At 49.9% G+C, this 27,239-nt stretch overlaps 1 long non-coding RNA gene across 1 annotated transcript in view; it reads left to right on the forward strand.

The window, feature by feature from the left end:
- Positions 3,276-27,239, forward strand: part of LOC102163816 — a 44,176-nt gene continuing 20,212 nt past the window's right edge. Inside the window, exons 1-2 of the long non-coding RNA XR_002341443.1 lie at positions 3,276-11,208; positions 11,694-11,909. This is a non-coding gene — a long non-coding RNA (uncharacterized LOC102163816). The remainder of the gene's footprint in view (positions 11,209-11,693; positions 11,910-27,239) is intronic.

Consider the following 27,239-nt stretch of genomic DNA (forward strand, 5'->3'; position numbering starts at 1 on the left):
CTAAAAAGACAAAAAAGACCAGAAAAGACCAAAAAAAAAAAAAAAAAAAAAAAAGGACGATCATACCAAATGCTGGTGAGTATGGAGCAGCTGGAATTCTCAACCCTGTTGTGGACATGTGAAATGGAGGAGCCACATTGGAAAAGAGTTTAGAAAATTTTCTTAAAAACTACACATCTGGAGTTCCCCTATCGTGGCTCAATGGTTAACAAATCTGACTAGGAACCATGAGGTTACAGGTTTGATCCCTGGCCTTGCTTAGTGGGTTAAGGATCCGCATTGCCGTGAGCTGTGGTGTAGGTTGCAGTCGTGGCTCGGATCCCACGTTGCTGTGGCTCTGGCATAGGCTGGCAGCTACAGCTCTGATTAGACCCCTAGCCTGGGAATCTCCATATGCTGGGGGAGCAGCCCTAGAAAAGGCAAAAAAAAAAAAAAAAAAAAAAAAAACTACACATATACCAGAGTTCTCATAGTGGTTCAGTGGTTAATGAACCCAACTAGTATCCATGAGGACACAGGTTCGATCTCTGGCCTTGCTGTGGTGAAGGTCACAGACGCAGCTCAGATCCAACATTGCTGTGGTTGTGGTGAAGGCTAGCAACTACAAATCCAATTCAACCACTAGCCTGGGAACCTCCATATGCCTCAGGTGTGGCCCTAAAAACAAACACACACACAAAAAAAAACCCCACACATATACCTATCATACAACATACCAAGAAAAAGAAAGGAGTTCCCGTCATGGCTCAGCGATTAACGAATCTGACTAGTATCCATGAGGACGAAGGTTTGATCCCTGGCCTTGCTCAGTGGGTTAAGGATCTGGCGTTGCTGTGAGCTGTGGTGTATGTTGCAGATGCTGTGTTGCTGTGGCTGTGGTATACGCTGGAGGCTACAGCTCTGATTGGACCCCTAGCCTGGGAACCTCCATATGCTACAAATGTCGCCCTAAAAAGAATGAAAGAAAGGAAAGAAAAAGGAAAATTTATATCCAGACTTGTACATAAATGTTTATAGCAGCTTTATTCATTTTTACCAAAAATAGGAAATAACTCCAATTATAATATCCATATAATGGACTACTACTCAGCAATAAAACTAAATGTTTGTTGAACAAACGAGTGTATTTTAAGTATTCCGAGGAGTTCCTTAATGGATCAGCGGGTTAAAGATCCAGTGCTGTCACTGCTGTGGCACGCATTCCATCCCAGGCCCCAGAAGGTCCACAGGCAGCAGCAAGGCCAAACAAGAAAAGAAGTATTCCAAGGACTGGATATGCAAATATCCTGTATGCAATACTGCATTTGTTCACTAGGTGGCGGTAAACGCACACTCATTTCCAGTTCCATATACTTGCATCTTCTGTGGTTGCTCTTCATTGTCCCCATTTGTCAGGAAAACAGACCTGGAAAGGTCAGGTGACACCTCGTTTGCCAATTTGTCAGAGCCAGGAGCTAGGATTCTGACCCATGTCTCCTAGATTTCTCTGAGTCTGAATCAACAACCCAGCTAGACACTTCCTGTCTCAATTTCCCCCATACCCTGCCCCCAACCTCCAAGTCTTATTCAAGTTTCACCCTTTTACTGACGTCAGAAATATGTCTTCCAAGTCCAAACCAACTTGAGGGCAACTTTGGAGAAGCTGGGAAATGGTGACGTCATGGCTGGAATTCAGGTTTGTTGTAGGCATGCACTGCAGTACTGAAATTATCAGGATAATGAAATCCAAGCAAACACACACAAAAAACAGCGTGTAAGCACTTTATACAGCTAGAATTTTCCTGGGTTTTGTTTTTTGTTTTGGGAGCGATTTTGGCTGCACCCTTGGCATACGGAAGTTCCCAGGGCCAACAATTGAACCCATGTCACATCAGTGACCCAAGCCACCGCAGTGACAACGCAGAATCCTTAACCCACTTTGCCTGGGGAGTTCCCGTTGTGGCGCAGAGGAAACAAATCCGGCTAGGAACCATGAGGTTGAGGGTGTGCTCTCTGGCCTCACTCATTTGGTTACGGATCCAGCGTTGCCATGAGCTGTGGTGTATATAGGTCACAGACGTGGCTCGCATCCTGCGTTGCTGCGGCTGTGGTGTAGGCCAGCAGCTGTAGCTCGATTAGACCCCTAGCCTGGTAACCCCATATGCAGCAGGAGCTGGCCTTAAAAAAAAAAAACAAAAACTAGCTATCTACCTCCTTCCTCCATTAACTCGTTCGGCACCAGGAACAATCCCCAGCCTTTCCTAACTGCTTTGCTTTCCAATGAAGTCTGTGCTTCCAGGGAGTCTTCTAGCTTCTCCAGAAGATGCTGAAACTCAGCACCAGTTCAGACAGTACTTGCTCAGGCCCAAGAGATCAGCATGGTGGGGGCTGGTCTGCTGCCGACCTGACTGGGCAGTTAATTTTTTTAACTACAGTTGATTAACAATGTTGTTTTGGGGGGACGGCAGTGATTGAGATGTATGTAGATTAGACTTTCATTCTTTTCCATTATAGGCTATTATGTAATTCCCTGTGCCCTTATTTGTCTATTTTATATTAAGTTGGAGAGTTGATTATGTGAGGACACTTGTGCACTGAAGTAAAAGCAACTGTGTTAAGTGTTGGTTTCACATCCCAGCCCTGCCGTTTTGACAGTGACTCAGAGCTTGCCCCCCCCCCCCCCGCCACACCCGAGTCACTTTAGGTCCAGTAAAGCAGGACAAAGTGCTGCTTGCTGAGGGCCCCCCCCCCCCCCCCCCGCTACCCCAGTGGGCTGAGGGTGTAGCATCTTTTTCAGATCTGGGCCCCACACTCTTGGGTTTATTGGAATGAGCTCTCCTTTTCAGGGAACAGGGCTTGAGAAGCAAGGACTTAAAAGATGGGTAGGACTTAAAAAGGGCACTTCAGTTGCAATTGAAGGTCTATCTGCTGGAACACTGGCCATTCCACAGGACAGGTGACCACAAGATCACTTTACAGCTTGGGAATCGTACCAGACCACGTGGTCTCCAGCTCTCCAGATCCAGCCACACTCACGGCCAACTGCTGCTTTAAAGTGTCCCTTCTTATTTCTGTGGGTATGTTACTGGGTCTTTCGGGTCACTCACCCACTAGACCACCTCCCCCTCCAGAGGGGTCCCCTGCCCCCCTAGAAATTTGGTGGCTTGACAGTGCAGTGTGCTTTTTAGACAACTAGTTAAAACAGGAACAAGAACCCCCACAAGACACCCATCTTCTGACTACTCATGGATAGAGAAGTTCAGCTTATGCACAAAAGAATCACACCAATGAAGTTTTTCAACCTTTATTAATATGTCATCTATTTTTAAAAATAGTGAGACTGCTCCAAACAACAGATGCATGAGAGATACCTGAAAATTAAAAGGGCAAAGTAATTACACTAGATTCCTGTGAAAATACAAACACAAACCAGTTTAGGACAAATTCAATCAAGAGGTATAGTATAGTTTGAAGCTACTTCCACTTCCCCTAACTTCATCTGAAGAAAAAGGAGGAAAACGGAAAGGCAGAAGTAAAAGTCAAGCAAAGACGCCGCAGGGATTTGAACCCTGTCCTGGAAGCCAGGAGTGCCAACCACCAGCATCTTTTGCTTTTTTTTTTAAAGCTAGGTAAAGGCCAAAAAGCAAAACCTGAGAAAACAAAGTATTTTGTTTTCTCAGGAAAAGAAAAACCTTTAAATTTTAAGACCCTACTGAAGAGCACTGGAGAATCTGCTTCAGCTAAGATGCTAGCTTGGCCAAGTCTGTTATGTTCACCTGAAAAAGTCTTAGCAGAGAGTTTTTGCATTCCCACCCAACAGCCCTCAACTGCTAAAATGCCTATCTCCTTCAGTTTGCTATACTTTCCCACCCAACAGTATAGTTCTTACATGTTATTTCTCCATTTACTGGTTCAAGTTTGTTTTCAGCACTGGACAGAAATAATGCTACACATTTAAAACATCTGAGAGCTTTTTAGTTGTGGTCTTAATGTCATTAAACGTTTACAGGCAAATTAACGGTCTTTTCTAACAGTGCAACCCACCCAAGACCTCGGCACCAGTTACCTTAAACTGCTTATGGATCATGCCCACAAGGATCCAAGCTACCGACAGCATCGAGGTGAGGGGTGAAGGGTCTGCGCTAGGCCAAAGGCAGGGGGTGACGATGTGGCAGAGAAGTCACTTGTGGGGAGACCTTGCTTTTTAACAGGTTTCTGGAAAAGCTAGGGAGAAGTGGTTGCCCGCTTTCCCCCTTTCCCTCCCCTTCAAGCACCACTCAGGTCTGGGCTTCATCAAGGGCTGCTCTAAAAACAGCCCAGGGAGGCGTTACACAGGCCGGGGGTACGCAAGGTACGCAGGCATTCCTTTGGATGCTTCACTCCCCAGAGGCAGTTGAGGCAAGTCCTCATGTCTAACCGAAGGTGGGGTTGTGAGGCTGACACCACTTAGATTGACCTTAGTTTAATAGCGCTTTGTTGTCTCTCTTGCCACAGGAAGGCGCCAGGGTTGTCCTACTTTAAGCCTTCGGGTGCCTTTATTGAGGGGTACCTGAAAAATCTTAAAAAAAGGCTTAGCGCCCACCTCACCCCTCCACCCCCAGGCCAACAAACTTGCTCATGCTGTTTATTCCAGCATAAAGCTGAAATGAAAGGCCATTTGACACTAATTTACCCGGAACAGATCTGACTTGGTATGTAAACGTAGAAAAAGCTTGTTCACCTGTTGTCCTCATTTTGTCCCCTGGTGAATTCAACTGGAAGCTCCTTCTAGTCTGAAGAGTACCATCTGAAAGAACTAGTGGTTCCCAATCCCCACATTTAAATGGAATGTTTGGTTTGTTTATTAAAAGCAAATGAACTATTTTTTTTTCCTTACTGGGTCTGGCTTCTCTGGCCCTTCATCTGTTGTTCTGAATGTTCCTGTGTATAAGAATTGAGACCAAGGGAGGGAAGAGAGAAACCTGCACACACAATGCACTAAGACCACTGAACTGATGTTAAAACGTTTCCACTTGCCAGTTAAACTTCTTGAAGTCTGTTGTTCGTTTGGAACTTATTTCTTGTCACTGATTTTAAAGTTGCATCTGGAAAAGACTAAAGGCTTCAGTGCCCTCCCCACCCCCCCTACCAGAAGTGAACAAAAAGCATTTTACCTAAAGCACAGCAAAAAGGACTGCTTCAATCACAAACATGAATGCTTAAAGCTGCAGAAATTTCCTCAACACTCAGCCTTTTATCACTCAGTGGATTTTCCTTCAACAATCACTACTCCAAGCATTGGGGGAAACATAACTTTTAATCATACTCCAGTCGTTTCACAATGCATTCTAATAGCAGCAGGTCAGAACAGTACTGCATTATTACTTGCCAACAGAACAGACAGACCTGAGGTCAAGACAACTGCATTCTGTGTAGTCTGCAAAAAAAAAGCTAAAAACAAGTAAGCCCCACCCTCTCCTCCCTTCCCTCCAAAATCAGGGGGAAAAAAATTTTTACTTGAGTATGCTGAAAACTCACTGCAAGGTCTCACACACCCACTAGGAGAACAGAAGGCAGAGCCAAGCGTTTATATGCAAGTCAAAATCCTGAACAGCCTCATGAAGGATGAAACGAAGCCTCTGCAAAGGAAAGTTCTTTAAAAAACCCACATGCCCCCCACCAAGTGTCTATATAAAAGGCTAATAAGTGTAAAGCATTGGCTAACACTAGATGAGATGGTAAGCATTTCAATTTAACATGCAAACTTTGGAAATGTGGACCGCATTATACTTCAGTACTGTCAATTTCGACTCCTGACTTTCTGAAAAATGCGTAGGTGTAGTTACCTGTTCTTCTGATCATAATCTCCCACCTGCCTAATAAGTATTTATTCCTTATTTATTTAGAGGGTCTCTATGGCCATGTGCCTGGAATTATTAAATGGTCATCAATTTTACGAAGGATAAAATTTGTCTTTCCTGCCTTAAGTTAAATTCGTTCTTCAGCTCAATTCCTGATCTTGTCCATTACAGAGTGTTCGCAGACAAAGTCTCTGAAAGATGAGAAGAATCCCCCCAAGATTGCCCAACACTAACTACAGACAAACAATATTTTATTTAAATAAGGAGACAGCTTTCTAAAAGCATACATTCGCTAAATAAAGTATTTTATTTTGAGTGATTTTACGGTTTTCTGCACAATACACATAACATTTAAATTTTAGCAAGGTTAACATATCTGATTCTGGTTAACAGCACATTATGCTATCTTTTCATAGGGTTTTCAAGAATCAATGCTAAACAAATTTTTATTTTATCAACATTATCCTTGATTATTAAGGTATTAATCTCAAGAGGCTTTAAGGAATTACTTGCCTCGAGTGAAGTGAGTTAGCCCATCATGGAAGCCCACAGGCATAAGGCCTGTCTCATTTTAAAAGGCTGGATGGGAAAATTCCTCAAAATCCTGAGATCCCTTGAGTAAGGGACCTAGGACCTCCACAGCTCTTATTAAACATAGCACTTATCCCTAACATGCAATACTGCAGATGCAAGTTAAACTTATCTGTGAACAGCTGCCTGCTGTTTTCTGCTCCCAGATGATATGAAGCAACTCTTCTGATAATGAGAAACCTGTCTGAGGCAAACGAAAGATTGGCAAACAGCACAGCTTCCTCTCAATCCACTTGATCCCACTCCTTTCAATTATTTCAGCTTCTTTTATTCCAGGGTTAATGTGTAGCTTTATCATTTTCATTTCATTTCATTTTTTATTCTGCTTTTGTAAAAGCAGTATTTTGAGGTGGGCATTAGATCTTCATGGTATTTCTCATCATTTCATTATTTTATTTCTCATCGATTCATTATTTTTGTGGATACAGCTTGATATGCCATAACTTTAAGAGTAGATTCCATTAACTTTAAATTGGTAGCTTTCATTTGCTTAAATTTTTTTTTTGCATATGCAGACCATGAGTTCATCAGTAGTAAGGATTTCAGAGTTATGCTTTTGCCCAATGAAGATAGGTATGAAATATAATCTTTTCTGCCTTTACTTATCATTCACCAAGGAGCTGTTCCCCTCTCCATCTAGGCCATCATATTGCCAGGCTGGGTATGACTCAGAAGATGTTATCTGAAAAAAGTCTACAGAAAAAAAAGGTTTCCCCCCCATCAACAAAAACCCACCCCTTTTAATTGATTATGATTTACAAATACTTAGGTGCAAATTCAATACACAATTTACAACAATTTTGAAGCATACCTTTACATCTTGTCTCGCAGCCATACAAAAATTTCCTATACTAAAAAACTTGCTTATGTAACTGAAAATAGAATCTTACTTGATAATATAAAAGCTACCATCAGAAGAAATCCCTTCAGGATCATTAAGCCACTTCCTTTGCTCTGAAGCTCCTATAGTAGTATTAAGTTTTATTAAATCACCTGAAAAAAATTCCAAAAGAGAACCACACACTACCATATCCAAACAACTTTAGTGTTTAAACAATTCCCCAAGTTTTTATCTTGGTCAACCCAGTGGGCTAGACCAACCCCCAATCCAACACTTTCCTTTCCCAAGCCCTACACTTTAAATCCAGTGAATCTTTGAAGTTCCCAGCTGTCCAGTTCAAAAATTGGGGTAAAACAAGAAACTAGAGGATCAGGAGTTACTTGCCAACTTGGGAGGTGAGATTTCTTTAGTTTTTCCATCCTAAGTATTTAAGTTCTCTGGCATGAGTTATCTGAAATCATAAACTAAACAATTACCTAAACCCAACCCACCCAACCCCAACCAAAACAGGCCACTGCCAACTAATTGCCAAAACTTGCCCCTCCCCTTTAAAAGGCATCTTAAAAAGTTCCATTATTTGAAAACTTAACTTCAATATTTGGCCTAGTCAAGCTCTTCTGAAGTTCTCCTGAGATGACTGAATATGAACCAAAGCTGCACTGTGCTGTATATTTCAGCTTCACTGGGAATACTCCAAGGAAAAAAGCAGCTCCAATCCCTGAAGGTGTTTGGTGCCAACAGCATAGCAGTACAATCCTTCTCTAACTCAGTTTGTCAATAGTACTATAGCATCTGTGGAAAGTCTTAGAAAAAAACATTTTCTCCCCCACCCTCTTCCCTGTTAAGACCACCCCAAAATACTTCAAGTAAAAATAACCGGTTACATACTTTAATTAAAAAAAAAATCTGATTAAGGGGTGGAAAAAGTACCAGCCATTTCTCCACTGGAGTTCCATCACAGACCTTAAGTGAGAGCTGCTCGTGTTCTAGTTTCTACAAACTGTAAACCTGTGGTGTTCTGATTATCCTGATACTGGATTTTCTTTTTTCCTGTTACCTTGAGTCATTTGCCTTTGGAATTCTAGACAGACCTAAGGGGAAAAGAACTCAAAACATATTTTGCCCCCCCAAAACCTTTACCCCCCCGAATTACACACCCAACTATATATATATAGGTAACTTAGAATAGAGAATGAGAAAGAAAATTAAGTCATCTACTCACAAAACGGAAATGCTTCATTACCAAGCTAAATATAAAACCTGCTTACAAAGCTGGCTGAAACTGTCTCAAGGTTGTTCTATCAAATTCATTTGTTTTCCCTCATATTGGTTAAAAACGAAAACACTTGCCATCTACTATTCCTCCGGGCCTTGGTAGTCTGCCCTCAAAAGCTTCAGACAAGATGAGAAAATACGCCTGAAAAAGAGAAACCTACAACACCCGAAAATCGGCCTACATCCCCATAAAACCCTTTATGCTTAAGTACACAGCTCCCCCATCACCATTAGGAAATACAACAAAGATTACCGTACTGTTACCAAAAAAAGGTGAAGAAACAAAGCAGAACCCACGATACTGCCGACCTCACGGATTTTTACCACACCACTGGCTCTCCCTGCCGGCCTTGCACACTGGGCTGCCGCTCTAGGACGCTCTATCTAGCCTCCACACCGCCTGCTCGCCTCCTCCGCGGGGTTGCCAAGCCACGCCGCCAAGCCGCACGCTAGCTTCATCACCACATCGCACTGGCTTCCTCCTTCCTGGAATCCTCTCCTAGCTTCACCTCCAACCGTTAGGGCTCCTTCCTTCTTCCTAGCTTCCTTCACCAAATCGCACTGGCTCCCGGGCTCCTCCTTCCTATCTTCACGAACTGCCGCTCGCTCCTCAGTCCTAGTTTCACCAAAAACTGGCTCCTGGAATCCTGTCTGCTGCTGTCTTCCTAGGTTCTCTGAATCCACTTCTGTGTAGCACCTGGTCAGCTGTTAATTAGCGCCTAGTCCTCAGGGTTTAGAAATTCATCTTAGCTCAAAGTCCAATGCAAAAAATGTTAACTTGGTTATCCTCGCTCTTGAATTTATCGTCCTTTAAGTTTTCCAGAAGAAACTAAACTACTGTATGGATTTAAGGCCTTTCAAATTTTTAACTCTTCCGTCTACCTTAATTTTTACATCAGTCTTTTTAGTAGCTTTTTGCTGTGATTTTAAATTTACTTCCCTCTACAGCTTCGAGATATTCTTCTAAGTTGGTCTTGGTCTACTGTAGTTTAAAACCCTCTTCTCAGATCTAACTTCTGCACCACCACAAATTAAAGTTGATGGGCTTTTTAAATAAATTGAACTATTAAAAATTATTTTTCTTAGTTTTGCGTCTTGTACTTATCCAATTTTTTGGCTTCGGACTTTTCTATCTTCCAATTACTTGGACCTCTATCTTGTATGCTTGTCTCCAACAGCTTGTTTCTCATTTTCTACCTCAAACACTCGAACATCTTTTCAACCTTCTCTTTCTAGATGTCTTCTGCCTCCTACCTTCTGGGCTTAGTTTTTTTCTGTCTTCTAAAAGCCGTATTTTTTATCTTCTAGTTTTCCTATCTTCACTAATCTTTTCTTCACCTTCCTGTACTTGTCTTCCGAGTTTTCCACTTCAAATTTCTAATCTTCTTTCTCCACTAATACTTCCATCAACTTCCAAAGAAAGCCTTAAGGCTTCAAATGACGCAGTTTTGATCGCGCCGTGAATTTGAAGGCATTTCTTAAATCACCTTCAACTGACCTTTAAAGATGGCTTTTAAAACATTTTAATCCATCTACGACTGGACTTTAAAAGTATTGTTTAGGTTCTATTTATAGCATTACGTTTGAACAATAATCTAAAAAGCTGCCCTTCAATTTAAGACTTTAAAATTCCATACTTTGCAGTCCTGTCTCGGCAACTCCTTTTAAAATTAGCTTTCTCACTCCATGAAGAAGCTTCAGCTCTTAACCTCCGTCATGTTCTAATATTATCTTTTTTCTTCTTTCTTCCTTTCTCACACTATTTTTTAAGGACGTCTCCATTTTCCCCTAAAATAAGACCTTCTTATTAATTATCAAATCTACTCTCACGAATTTAACTCAAAACTACAGCTCAGTATTTTCGCTAATTTATAATTCCTAGAGAATAAGAGTAATCCCTATCTTAACAGAAAAACTTATCTGCGGTCTCCTCAAGAAGCGTTTCCTGCCTCTCAGCCGTCTCTGCTCTCGCTGCCTCAATGCCTGCCTCCCGACCCGCAGCGCGCGGCGTATTTATAGCCCAAGGACACCTCACACCCCCGTCATCCAATAACCCTCCGCCGCCTTTGTGAGGGAAGCAAAAATAGTTCCTCGGAAGGAGTTAAAAATAGAATCTGGTTTATAAGACTCTAGGTTTTTCCTTAACAGTTTATATAACTTGCTCGCAAACTCTGTACCCAGATGTTTAAGTAGATTTGAACTGAAAACTTGAGTAAAAACAATGGAAACCACGTTTAAACAGACCATCAAACAGCTGACAAAAACTCAGAATTACTTGGAAATGTTTTAGTAGCTTTTAAAATACCTTCTGTGTTTCCTTGGAGTACAGTAGGTACAATTTAGTGCTTTGGAGGCTAGGAAAGTAAAACTAAGTTTGCTGATGGCCTTCATTTCCATTATGTAACCGAGCTTCAGCCTCACAAATAGAGCGGAGCCATCTTAGAAGGACCGAAGGGTGGGAGTTTCGCCCCCATGGGCCGCAGGTCCTGAGGATTATACCACACCGTCTTGATTGCCATTTTATTCGTGAGATCCGATCAGCCCAGGTGATCTATGTAAGAATTGGACTAAATGTGGAAATCCACTTCTGGAAAATGTCTGACAGCCACTCTTTACCACTGTTGCCTGCAACAGAGCTGGTCACGCATCGCAAGGGATTAGGACCAAAATTGAGGCATCCAGGTGGGCTTATCTTAATTTGAAAAACTTCGTGTTTTTATTGTTGATTTAGTAGGTAGGAAACATCAGCTAGGACACCCCTCCCCCCATGCTTTTGGTTGTTGCCTTCTTGGGACATTTTAAATGAAGCCTGGATTAACTTTTTCAAACGTGAACCGTCTCTAAGCTTCTAGGCCTGTCTCTCTAAAGTGTTCAAAACCTAAGTCCAATCAAAACTAACTTTACATGTCCTCTTTAAATTATCTGAAAAGGCCAGGTTTCACCTCCGAAGATATTGCGACCTTGAGCCGTCAGTGGGGGAGGGAACTTGTTCTCAAATTATTTACGAACCTTTACTGCTGGTCTGCTTTTCTAGGTTCTAATGTTTTTACGTATTTTGTATTATCTCTGGTTTGACTCCTTTTAAGACTTTTAAAAGTGGAGCTGGGAGGAAAATAAAATTTTTCTCCAAACCCAAAGCCTCCCTTTCTGCGGTTTTATTTTTAAAGCACCCCGTGTTTCCCACCTGGGTGGAAAAGCGGAGGGAAGCGCCAGGGCGGAACTGGCTGCTGTGTCTCAAGGACTCTAGGAGAAGCCTCGGTCCCCAGGGCGGCAAAGGGGACCCGAGTGAGGCTTGAGGACTTAGAAATGACAATGGCGCCAGGGAGCGTCCCAGATACCGGCTTCCAAGCGGCTAAAGCGGCTGAGGCGCGAAGAAGAAGCAGGTGAGAGGCCCAGCGGGGTGGGCGCGAGCCCCCGGGGCCGAGGGGGTGGGGGACAGGCTTCCCGGCCCAGCGCTGCCCGCGGCCGCAGAAAAGGGAGAAGCGGTGGGGGAGGGGTGCTACCCGAGCGCCGCGCCCCTTCCCCCCGCCCCCCCCAAGCCTGCCTCGCGCAGGGATATGCTGGCCGTGAGCCGCCGCCTCCCTTTGTGAGGCGTAGGCTCGCGGGCGGGCGCCGCCGGTTCTAACCGGTTCCAGCCGGTCCCGGCCGCCTCCGGGAGGGATGGCGGTTGGCGCAGCCCGCCACTGCGCACGCGCGCCCCGCCCCCACAGGGCCCCCGCCGGTCCTGGGGAAAGGGGTGGGGGAGGGCGGACCTGGTCCCCGGCGAGGACCTTCCGGGCTGCCCTTTCGCCCTCGGACCGCTCTTGGGCAGCTCTTCCTTTGCCGGCCCTGTGCCCTCTTTCCCTTTCCAGCCTGGGTCGGCTTTTTCTTCCCCTTTCCTGTTCTTTGTCGTTTCCTCCTTATTGTCGCAAAGTCATCTGTTAATGAAAAATTTGCACGTCATTCCCTTGGAGGTATCAAATTCTGTTTATCGTAACATCCCTTGAGTGCGTGTATGTCACCAGATCTTAGTGTCTAGAATGTTCAAAGGGGTCTCAGACCTTGCAGCTGCCTGGGCACTTTTTTTTTTTTTTTTCTAGAACAATCCAGTGGTGGTGAGCTAACATGGAGAGCGCCAGGGCTTGCGATGGCTTAGAGCGTGGAGGTCAGGACAGGGTGGGGACGGCCACCCTTTATTTCAGAACCTCTGAGATGGTGTGTGTTTAGACAGTGACACCGGCAGGGGAAGATGGAGTTTAGTATCGTGGGGTTGGTTAGGATGGCAACTAAATAACGACATAGGAGTTGTAAAAAGTCCCCGGTCTGTATTTTTAAAACTGCTGGCAATGGTTGTGGAAGGATCTCGAAGCAGGCTTGGGGGCTCTGGCAATTGAGAGTACTGTCTCCTGTTAACCTTCCACCTTCACCCGTCCCCCGCCACGATAAATAAAGCAGGGCCAGTTTAAGCAGCTATTTTAAATGGTCCCTGGCAGAGCTGTTCTTGTTTAATCAGTCTTTCTCCCTGAAGAGTGGAATATTACTGAGATGCAGATGGTTCCCTTCAGACTCAGTCTTGATGTTTGCTCTGGGACTGGAAAATTTTTAGTAGAATTTTACAGCTGGAAGGAGGAACACTGAGTTGGGTCACCTCGTTTTACAGATGGGGATTTGGGGGCCTGGGGAGTTTGTGATTTGCCTAAAACCAGACACAGCTAATTAGTACCTGAACCTATTCTTGAATCGAGGATTTCAACTTCACTGCACCTCTTTTTCTCCCCCACTACCTCCCACCCCACCCTCACCCAGTCCTTCTGTCAGCCCCCACAACTGATGTTTTTGCTAGGGCTGGGGGAGGACCTAGCCCCTGTCTGTCATCTGAGATCTGTCTCCCACTGCGGAGCTGCTGAAATGAATTTTAAGAGTCCTAAAGTGCTTTAAATAATTGTCAGTGCAGCTAAACCAGTCGTCTCCATCCGCCTTACACATGGATGATACTGTTAGAACGGCTGTATGTCACTTGGCTAATTCTCCCTGAATCTGGGGAAAGAGATTTGAACGAAGCTCAGCACTCAGAAGTCTCTTGTGCAGAGAGATGGCTTGCCAAAGCAAGAGACAAATATTCTTGTTTTCCCAGTTGGTAAGTGAAAAACATTTTAGAGGTTATGGACACTAGGCCCAAAGATTTACTGCCTTCATCTCTCCTAGCTCTTGCTTCTCAGAACTGTCTAGCTGTCTCCAAAATGCTCTAATTGCTTCCTCTACTTCCTGATATACTAAGCCTCTTTTTTTCCTGAAAGATGTGTTTAAACAAGATGGCCTAAAATCACCATGTTCTTTGGTGAGAAGGTAAATAATACACTTGCTTAAGTGTTCTTCTGTCAACTCTCTTGAGCTAAGGATCCCTTTAACATAAAACTAAGTTTTCTTGGAGTTCCCGTCGTGGCTCGGTAGTTAACGAGTCCGACTAGGAACCATGAAGTTGAGGGTTCGATCCCTGGCCTTGCTCAGTGGGTTAAGGATCCGGCGTTCCTGTGAGCTGTTGTGTGGGTCGCAGATGCGGCTCGGGGTTGCTGTGGCTGTGGCATAGGCTGGCGGCTACAGCTCCAATTCGACCCCTAGCCTGGGAACCTCCATATGCCATGGGAGCAGCCCTAGAAAAGACAAAAACAAAAAAACTAAGTTTTCTTTAAGGCAGCTTTCCTCTGGCCTCCATCCATGTGCCTTTTAACTTCATCAGGTCCTAAGGCAGCGGCTCTCAATACCCTGTTTATTCTTCTCTACCTTACTCTGAAACCTAGTCTTCATTTGGGCCCAAGGGCCTAGGTATAAGAGGGCTAGTCCGTTTTGGAGGTTCATCTTGTGCTCCGCACCCACCCCACCCTCAGAAGAGCCCTCACTAAAAATAGGAGGCCCTTGGTTCTGGTTTCTGGCAATTACTCCCCTGACAAACAGCCTGTGACCTTGGGCAGGAGCCCAAATAACTTCTCAATGGCAATTTCCTTATGCATGAAACAAGGAGATGGGATGAAAGAAGTGTTGATGCCAATTCTATAAAATGCTGTAGACAAAGAGATGGGCAGGAAACAGGATTTTAGGTCTCCTGGCCCCGGGGCACTGAAAAGGACTAAAGCAGCAGAAATTTAGAATCAGGCCTCCAGATTCTAAATCCCAGTCCTCCGGAGTCACTCAGGCCAGAAACATCCAGAGAATGCTGGCAACCGCTCCACCTCCTTCCCTTCTGAGCAAGGCCAGTCAGGCTTAGTCAAGAGTTTCTAAGGCCCTTCCTTTCTGGGTCCAGGGTTCCCAGGCCAGTCTGGGCCCGTCTTCAGCAAAACCTGGTCTCCCCTCAGGCCTCTTTTGTCCTCATCTTTATTCTTGGGATAGTTATCTAATCCTGCTTTGCCAGAGACAGTTTTGAAATGCAGATAGATAAAAGGCCAGAGGAGTGCCCCCGGAAAGAACTTTCTAGTTTTCTAAAGACTCAAGGAATGCGCAGTTCCCAGCCCCCTCCTGCCGCCCACTTTCCGAAGCTGGAAGCTGATCTCAGGAACAAAGACAGCACCGGAGTTCAGCTCCCTCCTCCCCACAGCAGCCAACTCCCCGGGCAGGGAAAAAACCCGGCGATGACGCAGCAGCTCTGAGCTCCATCCTGCAGAAGAGAGGGCGTTGTTTTCTAGAGGGTTTGGGACAGCTAAAAATGTCCTTGGGGAAGGGGCGAAAGCTGCCAGTGGAATCCCGCAGACTCACTCCTACCTCTCAGAGGGCCGAGGGTCCTTTTAGCAAAAACAAGTTACAGAAACTACAAAAGGCTGTGTCATCGGCCTTCCCCAAAGTGCTGTGGGGCCTGGGCCACCACCAGGCCTTTCCCTCACAGGCCCTGAACGTCCCTAGGCCAAGGAGCAAGGGAGCAGAAGGCTTCTGCGTAGGTGGAATCCTCTTTCTGGGGGACAACTCGGCGAAATTATCTTGAAAAAGAGGTTTCTCACCCCCGGGCCAAGACCTCAGTGCTGCTAGCTCCCTTCTCTAGTTTATTCCTCACACAATGTCCTTGGCCCTGGGCCCTGTAGCCTGTTTGTGGAGCTTCCCGGAAGGCCTGGCTGTGGAGGCCCAGCTGGAGCCTCGGGGGACGTGGGAGGACAGCGTGACAGGAGGCCGGATCGCAGCTCTCCAGACCGGCTGCGTCAGCTCCTGAGCTCTGCAGGCCCTGCACTGGCTTCACCCAGCGTTTCCAGACCTTCCTTCCCTCCCCCGGCAGCCCGCCCCCCTCTCTATTTTCTCTGGCATCCGTGGAGCCCTGCACCATATGCTTCCCTGCACCATCTCGCTTCAGTTCCCCCCGCCGCCGCCTGTGAGAGAGATGCTGCCATTAACCCCTTGGACGGATGAGGACACTGAGGCGTGGGCTGTCTGAGCATCACTCATGCCTGGCACACGCTAGGAGCTCAAAATGTGTCTGTTGAGGAGTTCGCATTGTGGCTCAGTGGAAATGAATCTGACCAGTATCTATGAGGATGCAGGTTCGATCCTTGGCCCTCACTCATGGGTTAAGGCTCTGGCGTTGCTGTGAGCTGTGGTGTAGATCCCAGATGCGGCTTGGATCTGGCGTGGATGTGGCTGTGGTGTAGGCCCGCAGCTACAGCTCTGATTCAACCCCCTAGCCTGGGAACCTCCATATGCCATGAGTGTGGCCCTAAAAAAAAAAAAGTGTTGAGTAATGATTAAGTGAATAATTTGGAATAGCATCTCTTTTAGAATTAAAAACCAGGCAGGGGGTGTGCCCTGGTGGCCTGGCAGGTTAAGGATCCAGCATTGTCACTGTTGTCACTGCTGTGGCTTGGTTGTTGCAGTGGGGCAGGTTGGGGGAGGGTTCCTGCCTGGGAAGGAGTTGCAGGGGTGGGGTTGTGGGGGGTAAAAAACCAGGCAGAATAGTGCAAAGACCACATGCAGTAGATGCCCAGTAAGTGCAGTGTGAGAGGGACTGGTAACCTAGCCCGGGAGGGCTGTTAAAGGACGATGTGTCCCACGTTCAGAAGCCGTAGCTGCCGGCCTGCACTACAGACACAGCAACACCAGATCCGAGCCGTATCTGCGACCTACACCACAGCTCACACGGCAATGCAGGATCTTTAACCCACTCAGGCAAGGGATTGAACCCACGTCCTCATGGATACTGGTCCTGTCATGCTTTGATAGGAATAAAATGCTTTTCAGCGTGACACGACATGACCACCCAGCAGGATGGCGTGAGATGGCACTGAGCTGTACTGACACGGGGAACTGCTTCCCTCTGCGGAACTTCTAGACAGACTGATCCACCAGGGCAGGGAAGGGGGTGGCCCAGAAGGCTGCCTTTGGTTTCCAGGGAGCTCCAGCCTCCAGAGCGGAGGGGAGCGAGCCCAGGCTCAGGCCTCCTGTCGCTCAACTGCAGGACTCACTGCGGGAGGCGGGAGGCGTCTCATTAATCACCCTCTGGGCCTGTGCGTGGGCCTCCCACACAGCCTGAAGGAATCCCATCCACAGTCTTGGATCCCTGAGTGGTTCAGTACCCTCTTGAGGTCCCAGGCGGATGTTTGGGTGAGCCCTGCATACCCAGCATGGTGCCCATGAAACACAGCTCCTCATAGGAGTTTCCTTTTTGGCTCAGTTGTTTACGAACCCGACTAGTATCCATGAGGAGGAGAGGTTGATCCCTGGCCTTGCAATGAGCTGTGGTGTAGGCCAGAGATGCGGCTCAGATCTGGTGGTGTTGTGGTTGTGGTGTAGTCTGGCAGCTGCAGCTCTGATTCGATCTCTAGCCTGGGAGCCTCCCTCTGCTGCGGTATGTCCCTTAAAAGACAAAAGACAAAAAAAAAAAAAAAAAAAGTTTCACAGCTCCTCCTGGTAATCAGGATAGAGGTCACCAAGGTCCTAGGAACTTTGCCTGAGGTCTGTTTCTCAGCACCAGCCAGATCAAAACAAGCCCTCAGCCCAGGGCTCTTTCTCAGGGTCGCATGCATGCGGTAGAGGCCTGCAGTGATTGAGGTAGAAAAGGCCTGAAAGCTCATTAGGTGATAAGAACTCACTAGAAGCAGAGGAAGCCAAAGGGGAGATAGAGGGAGGTCTGGGAGTTACCTGGAGAGGGAGTTTGGACTCTGCTCTTTGGACAGAAGGATGACTTCTGAGCTCGAGAGGCTCTGGCTTTGGAAGTATTGTGTAGCTACTCTTTGCAAGGTGGCTGAGCTCGGAGAGGTGACAGAGGGGAGGGCACTGGAGTCCATTGTCCAGCCTGGGACAGGGGTCACGGAGGCCTGGATTGGGGGAGGGGGAGGCATGGGACAACGAAAGAAGACAGGTCCTGCTCTCCCTGAGGCTCTCTGGGCTCCCCACACAGGTCTCCTCCTCTCTGTCTCAGCACCTCTAGCCCTTTCCGGGCTCGTGTTCTTTACTTTTTGTTTGGTCCATATATGCGGCATGAGAAAGTTCCTGGGGCCAGGGATTGAGCCTGCGCCACATCAGTGACCCGAGCCACAGCAGTAACAACGCCAGATCCTTAACCTGCTGTGCCACCCAGGAACCCCCTCTTTTCTCTTTTTAAGCATTCATGTTCCTCTTTATTTACATTTTGTACGTGCTCAGTCGATGTTTATTGAATGAAAGAGTCTTTGAATTCTATAGTGCTTTATAATTTTTAGGAGTTCTCTTGTGGCTCAGCGGGTTAAGGCTCCCGTGTTGCCACTGCAGAGGCTGGGGTTGCTGCTATGCCGCAGGTTTGATCCCTGGCCCGAGAACTTCCACGAGCCATAGGTGCAGCCAAAGTTCCACCCACATGGTCTCATGTGATCCCATAATAACCCTGTTGCCCACCCACATATTGCCGCTCCCCCCCCCCCCCGAGGTAATTGCTAGTTTGTCCTCTGTGTCCGAGTCTAGACTCTTGTTTACCCTCAATGACACATCTGCATGGAATGAACCTCCCCACTCTTAGGATGACACCATTGTCACCATCCTGCCTTGACCACGTCCCTCTTGGGAAAGGGCCTCTCAGACCAGCAACGTCATCCCGCGTCACCACCACGTAGTTACCGCTTTGCTTGTCACAACGCAACCCGTGTTTTCCCGGATGAGTATGTGTTTGTTAACATGTTCCTCTTGGGAGTTCCCATCGCGGTGCAGTGGTTAAAGCACCTGACTAGCATCCATGAGGACTGGGGTTCAGTTCCTGGCCTTGCTCAGTGGGTTAAGGATCCGGCGTTGCGGTGAGCTGTGGTGTAGGATCGGAGCCCACGTTGCTGTGGCTGTGGCGTAAGCCCGCAGCTACAGCTCCAATTCGACCCCTAGCCTGGGCACCTCCATATGCCTCGGGTGTGGCTCCAAAAAGACAAAAACAAAAACAAAAAACCACAGACCTGTTCCTCTTGCTCCCTCCCTGGAAGGTCAAGGGGACTCCAGGGCTGCAGGTTGCCAGGGAGGAGGGGCTGCCTCTGCTGGAGGCTGAATGTGGGGACAGAGAAGTCTCAGGCTGGCTCTCCAGCACAGACACAGGAGAAGTGGGTCTGTGTCAACATCCTGAAAGTCCCAGCTGTGGGCAAAGGGTGGGAACTCCACAGAGCCATTGTTTGGCTCCGCTTGGGGACAGGGACTTTACAGCTCTGAGGCCATCGCTCCTCTGGCTGGGGGTGGAGCTTCCAGAGTAGGGAAGTGAGGGGAGGGGAGAGGGAAGTGCGAGCTTCCTGTGCTTTCCCGGCTCCCCACAGATGTCACTTCTGCTAGGGAGCTCCTAGAGAGACTCAAAACACTCCCCCCCTCCCCGAGAAAACAGAGCATTGCGGTAATTTCTGGGGAAGTGACGTCCCCCCAGTATTTAGGTGCCCTGGGCTTGTTCCAGCCCTGCTGCCCTGCACCCCGCCCCATGGAGTGACCTGTGACCCTGGAGAACTGTGAAGGGGGTGGCCCAGTGGGGTGTCTCTCCTCCCCTTTGCCTTCCCCAGGAGCAGGAGCAGGGTTTCTGGCACCCTCAGGTGGGGGGCCAGCTCTAGTGTCCCACGGCAGCACCGGCCTCAGGCCACTTCAGCCTGCCCCCTGCCCAGAGAACATGCACGTAGACTCAGACTCAGCAGGGCCTGGGAAAAACACAGAGCCCAGAGCAGCCCTGGGGAAAGAAGCTGCGCGGAAATTTCCATGACCCTTCTGCCAAAGCAAGGACGCTTCAGCTGAGGCTCAAGGCAGAGACAGAGACCTGGGAGCTAGAAAGCATGGAGGTCACCAAGGGTCACCCTTCCTCATTCAGATCTTTGTCATCTGCTGTCCACCCGAACCCAGCCAGAAACCTCAGTCAGTTCCCCTCTGTTCCAGCCCCATCTGCTGCCAGATGCCTAGTTCACACGACGGGACATGCCACCACCTCTTTCCCAAGGACATGGCCGACTCTCGGCCAGTGGGAGCTCTCCTGTAGGAGCCAGGTCCTCGAGGCCCCTCTCCCCCTGCAGGAAGCCCTCCCCGATGAATGGTCAGTCTTTCTGCAGACGCCTGCGGCCATCAGGTTCCAGTGACCTCACCAGCACTCCTGTGATCACGCCCTTCCCTCAGGCGTGACTGACTCATCTGTTGTTACCCTGAGCTAAGGCCTATGGCTTGGATTGCTGTTGGGCACTTATCCCTTTTTTTTTTTTTTTTTTTTTTGCTTTTTAGGGCCACACCCGAAGCATATGGAGGTTCCAAGGCGAGGGGCCTAATCGGAGCTACAGCTGCTGGCCTACGCCACAGCCACAGTGATGTGGGATCTGAGTCGTGTCTCTGACCCACACCACAGCTCATGGCAACATCAGATCCTTAACCCACTAAGCAAGGCCGGGATCGAACCCGCAACCTCATGGTTCCTAGCTGGATTTGTTTCTGCTGCACCACAACAGGAACTCCCACTTATCCTTGAAAATACTGTCCATGTCTTCCTATGGCCTTGCCTCAGTCAGAGCAGCAATACACAGAGCTTAGCTGCATCCACACAGTCGGTCCTGTGTGGCCTCCAGCGGTGCTGGGGACTCTGAGAGGCTCACCTTGGGTACTCGCTGATGGTCCCCAAGCCAGCACATCCCCGGCAGGAGTCTGGCAGGAACATTTATAGGCTTGCCCTCTCCCCCTACCCCAGCCAGAATCCCAGCATGGCCATTCAGAGGCAGCGTGACGAGGACTCGGCCCTGGGTCCCGTCCGCAGCCTTCGCTGGGGCCTGTCTGGCGTCGCCTGCCAGCCCTCGGCCCCAGCCTGGCATCATGGGTGTCCCAGAGCCAAGCTGGTGTCTCCTTCCTGTTCTTCCACTCAGCTGACCTGTCACCTTCCTCCAGCTCCCCAGAAGACCGTGGCTCTCCCCCCACCCCGGCGCCCTGTCCCTGTCACCACCCCATCTGGTTCTGTAGCCCTTCACGCACTCTGGAGGGGCCGTGGTGAGCGTGGGCTTGAGAGCCCCACTCTCGGTCAGTCTGGGCTCGTCCCTCCCCTTGCTGGCTATACTCAGAGACGGTAGCAAGTTACTTCATTTCTCTGAATCAGGTTTACCCCTCAGTGAAACAGGACCCCCTTCTCAGGGCTAAGTTCCCACGTCAGGAACTTAGTACAGTGCTGGCTCAAATGATGTGCCATAGAAAGGTGGCTGTCACTGCCTTCCCTTCCCGTCCCCTTCCTGTCCTACACACGCAGCCCCCTTCCTGCCCCTCCCCCAGATCTGACTGGAGCCAGGCACATCTCAGGAAGGGGTTAGACAGTGGCGATGACTTCATCTTTGCCTTGGTGCAGGAAGGAGGCAGGGAAGGTAACACACTCAGGCCAGAGGCTGGATGGAATTTTCCAGCGCTCATAAACAGGACCATTGCGGTTGCTAGCTGAGGTCACCATGGAAACGGTCACATGCGCTAGCCCGTGGTTCTTCCACTCTGGCTTCAGGCCCATGACACAAGCTCCAGGCCTCTTCATTGGCTGCCACCTTCCTCTTGCCACTGAAATCTGGCAGGAGATTGGCCAAGGGTAGTTGCTGGGCTGGAGTTAGCTCCCCACCCCCAGCCGGAACCTGCTGGAAGCTGTTGTTTTGAACCAGAGGAAGATGGAAAATAGGCTGGCAGAGATGTTGCCATAGCAACTGCTTTCCTTTCTGTTCTCCTTGGAGTTCGTGGTTGACTTCTTTGCGGTTGAAGCACTTTTCCAAAGGCAAAGAGGGCGGCGGCCCCTTTACACTGACCTGACTTCTTCTTTTGAGGGGGACCTCCCTCAGCTTGCAGAGCAGTTAGAATTTCTGAGCCTCTGCTTGGAGCTTTGTTTACTAATCTGTGCCTGGTTGCTTTCTATGAAATGGAATATTCACTGTAGGACCCCCGTCCTAGCATCGAGGGCTGGAATAAGGCTCCAACTGGACTAAGGTGGCAAATGCTCCTTGTCACCTGTAAAGCTCTGTGCACCTACCACATGTCTTTAATTGGCTGCCACTGAGGTTAGCATAGGGCAATGGCCCTATCAGCTGGAGTCCGGGGAGATACCAACATGTTTAGCAAAGCCCAGAGCCCTGCGACCCCCAGGCCCTTTTTGAGTCTACTTCCTCTTGTCACCACTGCCTTCTGGGACCGTCAGCAGTTCACACAGAGCTCCAGGGACTTCATTTCTCTTTCTGTAAAAGAACTCTTTAGGAGTTCCCGGCGTGGCTCAGTGGTTAACGAATCCGACAAGGAACCATGAGGTTGTGGGTTTGTTCCCTGACCTCACTCAGTGGGTTGGGGATCCGGCGTTGTTGTGAGCTCTGGTGTAGGTCGCAGACACAGCTCGGACCCCGAGCTGCTGTGGCTGTGGTGTAGGCCAGCAGCTACAGCTCCAATTGGACCCCTAGCCTGGGAACTTCCATATGCTGTGGGTGCCGCCCTAGAAAATTAAAAAAATAAATAAATAAATAAAAGAGACATTTAAAAATTATTAGCAGAGCAGAACCTGGTTTTCCTGACTTCTAGCTTCATTCTTAATATGATTCTGGAACAGAATTTCAGTCATTCATCAAACACCCTCCATACAAGGCACAGTTGGTAGAAATAAGGCAGGAGAAAGGCGAGGTGTCTGCCTTCATGGAGCTGGTATTCTCGTGGAGGAGTCGGGCAACCGTTGGTGAAGAGCAGCAGTGGAAGTGTTCTGAAGAAAGTGAGCTGGTGGGGTAAAGGGAACTGGGGAGGGGACCGATTTTCGATGGGGTGGACAAAGAAAGTGAGCAGCCGGCATCGACGCATGAGAATGAACAGGCCTCCAGAAGGGGCGGGGGTGGGGAATTCCAGCCAGAAAGAAGAACAAGGGTGGAGAGCAGGTCAGGGTCAAGGAGACGGTGACCTGGGCAGTGGGCTGTATCCCAGGCCCAGGGCGGGAGAGAGGGGTTCCTTCCCCTTAGTCCATGGGGAAGGCTCCAGTGTGGCCGTCTGCCCTGGGCTTACAGGTGTGAGATACGCAGCTGCTCTCCTTGTCCCCCCTCCCCCCATTCTCAGCACTACCCGTGTTAAGACACATGCCCGGGAGTTCCTGTCCTGGCTCAGCAGAAACAAATCTGACTAGCATCCATGAGGGTACAGGTTTGATCTCCGGCCTCGCTCAGTGGGTTAAGGATCTGGTGTTGCTGTGAGCTGTGGTGTAGGGTGCAGATGCAGCTCGGATCCCGAGTTGCTGTGGCTGTGGCGTAGGCCAGGGGCTACAGCTCCAATTCCACCCCTCTCCTGGGAACCTCCATATGTCACAGGTGCAGCCCTAAAAGGACAAAAACAAAAAAACAAAAAAACCTCCAAAAAACAAAAACACATGCCCATCTCCTTCTTCATAGGTGGGGCTCCAGGGCTTCTGACTTTTGGACTTAATCTCAGACAGGCAGCTCCTGGAGTCCTGGCTTCCCGTACCACACTTGCTTTGCCCATGATACCTGCGCTCGGGGCTGTGCCACACAGGAGCCGGGTTTCCCCTGGACCAGCCTCGCTCCAGTGAGAGCTGGAAGCTGAGGGAATTTTTCAAAGCTCCGGATTCAGCTTTCACTGGGGGTTGGTGAACTAGTCATCAGCAAAAGCCTTGGTCAAGTCCCAACCAGAAGGGGTTCCACCTTTTCTGGGTTAAGAAAGTGGGGGTGTGATCAGTGCTGATGAGGGGAAAGCTAGGGGTACTAGAGCAAAGAAGACAGGCTTGGGCTTAAGGCAGAGGGCAGAGCTTGGAGGGCTTCCAGGAGTAAGCAACCCACACACTCAGAAGAATCCTGGAGCATCAACCAAAAGGCTTGGTTTTTTGTCACGGATATTTATCTAAACCAGTACACAGTAGGTGCTTGGCAAACATCTGCTGAATGAATAAATGAGCCAGGGGGGTGATAATTTAAGAACTTTTGTTAGTAGTAATAGGTAGTGAGAGCCTTATTACCGGGAGGAACCAAGGATCTGCTGGATGGCCACTTGTCTGAGGCCCCACCTTAGAGCGGTGAGGTCTGAGGTCCATCCCAGAGTGCGTGAGGCTCACCCAAAATAACCTGCACCTGGGGGGGGCGGGGGGGTCAGATCTGAACAAAGCAATCCACACTCGCTGGGACTGTGTGCTTAACCGCTTTGAACCTAGACCCCTCGGCGCCTCCGAAGCCGCTAATCTAGTCCAGGCGCTCTTGTCTCCCAGGTCCCCAGACCTGCAAAGCGCCTGCGCCTCCCTCCGGCGGAGCTCAGCCTGGAGAAGCCGGGCGTCGGGAGGGCGGCGGCGCTAGCTCTGACTCCAGGGAGGCGAGGCGGGGCGCGGGGGCCGCAATTGGGGTTCTTGCGTTTCCGCCGCCGAATGAGCACAGCCCCTGGGCAGCCGCCCGCGCCCCAGCGGCTGGAGGAGGACGGGGAGGGGAGGGGGCGCCAGCACCAGGGTGGTTCGCAGTTCCGGACGCCCCACTTCTCAGCCCCAACCTGGGGCAGGCAGAGCCCGGAGCCCCACACTCCTCCTTCCCTCCCACGCTGTGCCCCCTCTACCCCGCCCAGTGTCTCTTGATTCCCACAGAGGCGAGGGACCTGCCCACTCCGCGCTCAGCCCTGTGCGGTTCCCCGCCTCAAAGCCCTTTAAGTGCAAGTGACAAGTCCAGCGCGCACGCTTTGGTTCCTGGTCCGATGAGGCCGGAAAGTGGCTTAGAGTGGAGCTGGTGGTAGAGAAGGCATTCCGGAAGGGACTGCTCTGTATCTGGGTAGGAGACTCCGGAGTCTCCCAGAGAGAAGAGCGGTTGCAGAGAGGGCAGTCCAGGTGCAGGGAACAGCGTGTGCAAAGGCACAGGGGCGAGTAAGAGCGCCCCGTGGAACAGGAAGAGGACAGGCGCAGCCCAAAAGGCAGGGCCGGAGAGGGCTTTGGAGGGGATGTGAAAGGGCCGGATGCCACGCGGTGGATGGGGCTGGGTGCCAGGGAAGGCTGCTGGCCCTGTGTGTGTCCGGGAAGGGAGGAGGACCACGCGGGAGAGGCTGAGGCCTGAGTTTCCTGGGGTGCCAGTACCATCGGAGGCACGGCAAGGGCTTGAAAGCTGCTTAGGGGTGGATGAGAGCCCAGTGTGTAGACCCTCGTTCCCTCTCTCCAACCCCCCAGCACAGGCTCCCGGCCTTCCCCCTCCCCCGCATCCCTCCCCAGAGGCTTTCCCCAGGCTCTCTCCGACCTTCTTACCCCTCCACTCACTCCTGACGACCCCACCCCACCTGTCCTGAACCCCAGCAATGAAAGCATGAAGGTCCCAGGTTCCTTCCAGACCCCCTTCCTGCCCTTAACTCCCCTCCCCAGCCCGGACTCCTGGGGCTTCCCAATCGGTAAGACCAGATCCAGACCCTGGGAAGGGGAGAGGCTTTCCTGCGCTCCTCCGCGCCCCACCCTGCCCTGGGGCCTCTCCGCTGGGAGATAGGCCAGGCCGGGACTGGCGCCTCTCCGGCTCCTATCCAGGGCTCCTATCCAGCGGCTCAGTCCGCGTGGCGCCTCATGTGACTGCCCTAGTAAACATCCGCCCGGGACGGGGGTGGGGCGGGTGGCATCTGGGAGTCCCTGGACTTGTGAAAAAACCCCTGCCTCTCCTCCCGGCCACACCCTGTTCGGGGACAGACGGGCAGCCTCACTGCTTGGTCCCATCGCCCTGGGCGGTTCCCTGATCTGTCATTTGTGGGTGTGTCAAGGCCCGGGGCGGTGTCCGAATTGGCTGAGAAGGAGGAGTCTCGCTGGAGGGAACTCCCTGGTTTGTGTCCGCCTTGGTCTTGGAGAAGAGCTTTTCCTGCCGTCTTGGCCCAGCTTGGTGCTTGCATAGTGCCAGGCGGGTCCCTGATCCAAAGGCGCAGAAGCGAGATCTGGGCAGGGGCCTGGGGGCGCCGGGCGGAAATGGTGTTTGGAGGGACCCGGTGCCTAGGCCTCGATCTCCGAGTCTGGAAAGGTCTGGGGGATACAGGCAGGTGAGGCAGGACTGCTGCCCTGGCTTTTACAGCCTGAGGTTCATCTCTTGCTGCCTCACAGGGGCCTCAACTCCTGCTGATTCTGCCTCCTCCAATGGCCACTTCCCTCTTCCCTCTACCTACGGCATCCTCCCCGCAGGCCAGGGCCTCTCCCCACTCTCTGCTGTACCCCTGTCTCCTCCCCTGAGCCTCAGTCATCTGCCTTCAAGGAACTTTGACCAACCGATCTTTGGTCCTGTTCCATCCAGGGCCTTTCTGAGTTAACCTCGGCTTCTCTAGATTTATTATTCTCCAGGCTCACCCCAGTCACCCTGCTCTGTGGTCCTGGTAAACTCTAGTTTATCCTCAGGTCTCAGCTCAGCCCTGAGCCTCCTTGAAGACAGGGGTGTAAGTGTGCTCCCCAGGAGTTCCCCTCGTGGCGCAGTGGCTAACGAATCCAACTGGGAACCATGAGGTTGCAGGTTCGGTCCCTGCCCTTGCTCAGTGGGTTAACGATCTGGCGCTGCCGTGAGCTGTGGTGTAGGTTGCAGACGCGGCTCGGATCCCACGTTGCTGTGGCTCTGGCGTAGGCCGGTGGCTACAGCTCCGATTCGACCTCTAGCCTGGGAACCTCCATATGCCGCGGGAGCGGCCCAAGAAATAGCAACAACAACAACAAAAGACAAAAAGACAAAAAAAAAAAAAAAAAAAAAAAGAGTGCTCCCCAGGGCTCCCTGACCTTGGAGAGAGAGTGGACTCATTTCTGTCCCTGGGTCCCAGCTTGGCCCCCAAGACAGGAGCACCAAGAGTTCCCATTGTGGCTCAGCAGTTAACAACCCAGCTAGTATCCACGAGGACTTGGGTTCGACCCCTGGCCTTGCTCAGTGGGTTAAGGATCCAGCGTTGCTGTGGCTCTGGTGTAGGCCAGTGGCTACAGCTCCGACTGGACCCCTAGCCTGGGAACCTCCATATGCCATGGGTGTGGCCCTAAAAAGACAGAAAAAGACAGGAGCACCACTGGTCCCAGAATCGGGGTAGCTCAGAGGGCTGCCACCAGCGTGGACAGTTCAGACCAATAACTCGGCGAACACTCATGATCAGCAGAGAACATTTTGAGAAAAGGTTAAATACTGCTCCTCAGTTAAGAGAAACTTATTTAGAATTTCTGACTGTCAGTCCCAACTTGGTGAGACGACGTCAGTGACTCTGGGAGGTGGAGAATGCAACCCTGACGGTCACCAGCCTGTTTGTCTGTGACTCAGTCATCTCATTCCAGCCCTTTTTTTGGAGCCTCTAAATGCTCCGTCTTCCTGGTTCTTTATGAACCAGCTCTTCCACCGTGT

The sequence above is a fragment of the Sus scrofa genome, chromosome 2, assembly GCF_000003025.6.
Source record: "Sus scrofa isolate TJ Tabasco breed Duroc chromosome 2, Sscrofa11.1, whole genome shotgun sequence".
NCBI classification, from domain to species: domain Eukaryota; kingdom Metazoa; phylum Chordata; class Mammalia; order Artiodactyla; family Suidae; genus Sus; species Sus scrofa.